Genomic DNA, 6607 nt, shown 5'->3' with positions numbered 1-6607 from the left:
TTCTATGCAGAGAGTAGTTCTCACTCCTGGTGAAGGCCTACCCTCAACTTAAGCCTTTCCCCAGAAATTCTGCATGTGAATTTTGAGATCAGATGGCCACCAATCCCCCTTTGTTCCACACCCCTCAGCACATACTAAATGGCCCCGATCCTCGGTTCCTGTCCCGTAACTTGTGTTCAATGGTCCACCACGGTGAACCTGTTTCCTTCCCCTGTCTCTTCCTGTTTCCCTCTTTGTACAACTTTATTCTTCTTCACTCTGCATGGTTACATGTTCTGTCTTCTGCAGGGGCAGAATATTCCAGAGGGCTGACAGTCTCTTCTTCATGAGCATCAAAGTAAATGTCACTCTTTATAATTTTGGAATATTAAAGAAATGAGGAGAAATGGACCACCACCATTAGAAACTCTCCCAAGTGCCTTGGCGCTGGGGAATAGGTCCAGTCTTTTGGGGGCAACAGCTCAAACTTGCCTTACTTCAACTTAGTCTCCATTCCTGCCTCCCACCAACCGGGTCCCTTCCATAACAGTAGCTGACATTTATGATGGCTTTACGATGGCTTACTGCACATCACCCACACTTCTGAGTGTTTCACCTATATTAGCTCACGTAATTCTCATGGCAGCCTGATTACTCCATTTTAAATATCAAGAAACTGAGGCTGTGCAAAATTCAATGGCTGCTTAAGGCCACAGAGATAGCGAGCAGTAGAGTCAGCACTCGAATCCAGGCAATCGGCTCTAGGGTTCATGTTCTTCACCACTGTGCTGCCTCTTAACCAGTGTGCTGGCTTCTCCATCGTTCAGAATCGTCACAGCTTATCGCTCGCACTCAAATTTTTCAGGCTAACCGGTAACTTCCCTCGGTAATATGATTAATTATAAAAGAAGGTAACAAAGGACAATAATTATACACTGCTTACTCTGCTCTAGGCTCCATGCTACACATGTTAAATATAAAGTTGCTCATGTTATACAACAATTGGTAACATGTTCAAGGTCACCAAGCTAGTTAGTAGGGAAGCCTGGGCTTGAACACCCAGGTCTCCTGATGTCTACAACCTTGGCCATTGGCCTGTACAAGGGTTGCAGTTTGGTACCCTGGTCAGGCTTAGGTCAAGGGGAACTCAGAGTTCCTCTCTCAGGAAGCCAAGACAGGGCTACTGGGGGCTCAACCTTTCCCAAAACGGACATGCCCAATGGCTGGTTTCTTTGAAGTCCAGTGTGTAGAGGGCATCACTAAACTGGAAGATAGGCTCCATTCTGATCTGTGTAATAGAAGACCATGATAATCTGGCTTTGTAGATGAAAGAAAACATCCACATTATATGCAGTAGGAAAAGACATCATACATCACTCAGGGTGCAAACCAATGGGGCCCCACCAAGATGCCAAGCGGGGCGTCTTGAATTCAGATACAACGTGGCCACCTCAGGACTATAGACAGAATCAAATGATGCCCAAATTAAGGAAGTGCCGTGTTAAATGAGATAATTAGGTGGGAACCATTTGTGAACCCTGATGCTGCCTGGGTGTTTCGGTGATAGGGATCATTGGGTGTCTCACCACTGGCATAACCTAACCCTTCTGATGGTGAACTCTTGACCCCTCTCACCCCATCACCTCCTCCCTGTTCCTCCCCAGTCTCCCTCATCTCAGGAGTAGCCCTACCGTCTACCCAGGCCCTCCATTCGAAAACAATGTCTCCTCTCTATCTGCTTTCTCAATCCAATACGTGAGCAAACACAGTCAATTCTGCCGGCAAAATATATCTGGGACCCACCTACCTTATCGAGCCTCCATCCAAACAGCTCTGGCAGGAATATTCAACTTACTTTTTCCTTCGGGTCTCCTCTGGTCCCCTTCAAGCTCTTCTCCATGCTGCAGCCAGGATTGGAATATCAGCACTTAAATTTTATCTTTCGCCCACGTCCCATGCTTACCATGCTTCAAAGGCTTCGTAATGTATTTCAAGTTAACTCTACCCCCCTTACCAAGGCATACAGAGCCCCGTACCATCTGGCCCCTGTCTCTGCCTCCCACCCAACCAGGGACCCCCTTCCCAGTCCGCCCCTCTGTCATGCCCACCTCTCAGTCTCAGGGCCTTCAACTCCGCTCTCTTTCATCCTTCAGTTCTCAGTTCAAACATCACCTCGTCAGAGAGGTGCCCACCCGGTTGCTAGATAAAACACAGGACACCCAGTTAAATTTGAATATCAGATAAGTAACAAACACAACAGATTTTTCTCAGTATAAGTCAATCCCAAACATCGTGTAGGACATAATTATGCCAAGAATTTATTCATCATTTCTTTGAAATTAAGATTTAACTGGGCATCCTACATTTTTATTTGCTCATCTGGCAAACCTATCAACAACCTAAATAGTTATCTGTTTACCCATCACAATCTAATTTTTATTTTTTATTTTTTAAATGTTTTTTAATGTTTATTTATTATTTTGAGAGAGAGAGAGACAAAGTATGAGCAGGGGAGGGGCAGAAAAAGAGGGAGACACAGAATCTGAAGCAGGTTCCAGGCCCAACACCATTATTAATGCCATAGTATTTACTCTCAAATATTTTCCTTCTTTTTAAATTTCTTAAACGTTCATTTATTTTGAGAGAGAAAGAGAGAGAGACAGAGTGCGAGTGGGGGTGGGGCAGAGAGAGAGGGAGACACAGAAACAGAAGCAGGCTCCAGGCTCTGAGCTGTCAGCACAGAGCCCGCCGCGGGGCTCAAACTCACGGACCATGAGATCATGACCTGTGCCGAAGTCGGAGCTTGACCGACAGAGCCACCCAGGCACCCCTGCCTGCCACGATTTTAAATTATGTGTCGCGCTTTTGCCTGGTAATGTCTGCGTCTCCACTCAGACGTAAGCTCCTCATGGGCAGGGCTGATGTTCCTTTTATTCATCAGTTTATACACCATGATGATCACGGTGCCTAGCATACAATAGAAGCTCAATAAATATTCAATGAATGAATACGTGGGTATTATTTTGGCTGAAGAATTAGTATCCTCCTTCTCTTTAAACTTCTTTGCAGGCAAAGAGGCAAGTTTTCACCTCATTGAAAATACACTTCACAGACCAAAGGAGTGGAGTATGTAATCATAATCCACTTAGTGCAGCAATTAGACTTTAATGTGACTAAATTCAGCCCATGGTGCGTTGCAGAGACTACTAGGTGCTTAGTAAAGTTAATGCGATTTTGACACCTTTCCAAACGGTGAAACCACTGGGAAAAATAAAATCCGAGGGAAGCAATGATACAGAGATGCGTAAGGGGAAAGCCACAAGAGCCAAAAGTTCAGGTCAGAAGTTCAGAAGGAAAGAAAAGTAAAGACTGATGCCAGTAAGACAGAAAACACAGAATAATCCCGGGCAAGGGGGAGATCAGGAAGAAGCTTAAAACAAACTGAAGCCAAAGCAAAGATTACAGAGGAACTTTGCAAAAGCAAGAGGTCATAAGAGAAGCAAAAGTCAAATAAATAATGAAAACTGCGCTGGAGTCCTGAAAAACGTAACTTGTCGCACCGGAAGGAAGGGCTGGCAAACAAGGATGCGAAAGCATAGAAAAGATAATCGAGGCGAAGAGTTTGTTTTCAGAATTGGATTTGCTTGCTTATTTTTAAAGGGAAGGTGAGTGCAGATGTTCAGTTTGCCACGAGTGGCTGGTGTCCGTTTGCCTACCCACAGATAAAAATAAAGAAAGCTCCTTAAATCCCTGGCCTATTTTACGATAGCCTTGAAGACAGGGCGAAAGATATACTGCCATTGAATGAGGACGGCATAGAATTGATGCATCAAATGCTTGGAGATTTGTTGTTGAAACGTTCTTATCATTCTCTGATGGATGCGGGGCTGTTTCTCTGCTCTAGAGTTGGAGTCCCTGACATCCACACGGGGGTCTAGCGTTTACTGCGCACCTGACAATGTGGCTTACCTTGCCCCACCTCCCTCATGAAGGTCGGACAATCAAACATTTTCACTGCCTTGGATGAGGTCTTTGGGCTCCCTGGTTTCACTGAAAAGCGGCCAAAGTCATTGCTTTGTGGTGCCATCCAGTCTCTTGCCTTTGGAGCGATTTTTCCAAATGGGGTATTTCCTAGGAATGTGTGGGGTGAAGTCAAACCCTAGGGTCAGTTCAAACCACACCCTTTCCCCCCTCTCCTCAGTGGGAATACTCAGTCGAGACCTAGCTACAGCGGTAGATCAAGAATGACGTTGAGGGGCGCCTGGGTGGCTCATCCAGTGAAGCATCCGACTCTTGGTTTCAGCTCAGGTCAAGGTTTCATGATCCGTGAGTTCAGGCCCTGTGTCGGGCTCTATGCTGACGGCATGGAGCCTGCTTGGAATCTCTCCCTCCCTCTCTCTCTCTCTCTCTCTCTCTCTGCCCTTCCCCGCATTCACTGTCTCTGTCTCTCCCAAAATAAATAAATCAACTTTAAAACAAAAAAAAAAAAGAAAAATGATTTTCGGTAACAAGTGCAGTTATCAGGGCAACTTAGGGATCAAAGAGGTGTGTGTTCACCTCCACTCCAAAGGGCTGCCTTTTTGAGTCTCCACCAAATATCATAAATCTCCCTTAGCCCCACCCAAAACGTTGAATAAAAAGATTTATCGAACTCTCTTCTGCCTTGGGGCCTTTGCACATGCTGCTGCATTTGCCCCTCCCCCATCACTGGACCGAGCCTTCCTATCTTCAGGACTCCACGTAGAGGTCACCACCTCAGGGAAGCCCTTCCAGATTCCTGGGCTGAAGCAGATTCCCTGACTTTACTGACTCGCAGAGGTCCAGTCTTCTCCTTCTCAAACTTAACACTTGCAATCATGTACCACGTTGTCTGTGTCCTCGATGTTAACCCCCGAGTCCCCTGACCTGGAAACCCCATGAGATTTCAAGGACCTTGTCCTCATCCTCCCCAGCATATTCTCAGAGCCCAACGGTCTGTCTGGTGCACAGGGCGAAGCTGGTACACGTTACCCTATTTCTTGATCTGTCTAAATCCTAAAAAATAAAAACAGGACGTTAGAGATTGCTACAGTCCTGTTGCCTTACACATTCCTGAGAAACAAACTGGATGGCTTCACGTATTCTTTTCAATACGGAGTCATATCCACACACTATCGTTCCATGCGTAGCCCCTTCATGCATATTTTTAATTACGTTTTTTATTTACTCCTCATGCCCTGCTCCCATCACCCACCCACACCACATGCAACCATACCAATCGGCTGGTGTCCTTTGCTTGTATGCGGTCTTGTAAAACGCATGCTGTTGCTCTGCACACAAGTATTGTTGATTTACATAAATAGTTCTGTCGTATAGATCTTACTCTGTGTCTTGCTTGCTTTTTTTTTTGGTCAGGACTGTGTCTTTCGAGACAATTCATCTTGCCGTGTCGATAACTGTTCTGTGACTTCGAGTTACCGCACAGCATCTATGATACGTCCCACCGTATTTGGCCGGCCCACACTCTTCGAGTGGCTTCCAGGGTCCCCTGTAAGAAATAATACTGCAATAAGCCATCCTCTACCGGTCCTGTAGACTGAACTGAACGAGCTCTGCTTGGGATGCACTTTGCAAGGCAGAATTGCTGAATGGTCAAGTATGTGGGCTTACCCACACGGCACCGCCAGCAGTGTGGGACTATGCTTGTATTCCCGCGTCCCCAACAAGTTCCTTATTCCCAGCCTGATGGAAAGTGACACTTCATTGCTCTATGGATCCAAAGAGTCCTTCTAGAAGAGACCCAGTCATTTTTTTCCTTTTTTTTTTTTTTTTTTTTTTTGGAAAGCTCAAAAGACTTGAAACGCTCTTCGTGTTTATCCTCAGACCCGGAAGGGGAGAGTGATCCTCCTGACTTGACGTCGATTTAGTTCTGCACCAAAAACTCTTATCCCTCATAAATTCTAACTTCCACCTACTGGCAAGAAGGAAGGGATAAAGACCGCTTTCCTTAGCACTGTATCCTTCCATTTAATCAACTCAGTATGCTATCGCTAGCACAGACTCCTCGGGTGAGAATAATAACACCTACTTCCTACCACGATGATTTGTCAATTAAAAAAAACAAAACAAAACAAAACAAAACAAGGATTGTTCCATAAATAGACTCTAAAGCAAACCTTAAATGGCTTTTAGGAAAAGTCACAGCCCCAATTTGAGATGAAATCGCTCTGGACACAGAGAAGTCCCTCTGCTTTGGTAACAGAATATTGTACCGTGACGCTCTGGTCCAAAGTCTTGACGAATGGTGGCTTGTCGTTACAGAAATTATGTTCTTCCTTGTCTTTCGGCATCATGTAATCCCCCAATACTTGGGTGCTTAAAAAATTCTTTCCCTAAAGCGGCAGGAGTGATCACCACGACTGATAAGGAAATTTGTCAGCCTTAGCGTACCAGAATAGCCTCCATCAGCCTAGCGGAGACTTGCCTAGGGGCTGGAAGGATGCTGCGGAGAGGGGCTGGTGGGTGCACGTCGTGTTTTGTTTTCCGTTCTGACATCGAGAGAATATTATAAGTAATTTAATGTTTGCTAAAATATCGAAAATCCTTTTAATTGAATAAATTCACTGAAAAGCTTCATAGATTTAAATGG

Source organism: Panthera onca, chromosome D2, assembly GCF_046562875.1.
Source record: "Panthera onca isolate mPanOnc1 chromosome D2, mPanOnc1 haplotype 2, whole genome shotgun sequence".
NCBI lineage: Eukaryota > Metazoa > Chordata > Mammalia > Carnivora > Felidae > Panthera > Panthera onca.
This window is presented reverse-complemented; position numbering follows the sequence as displayed.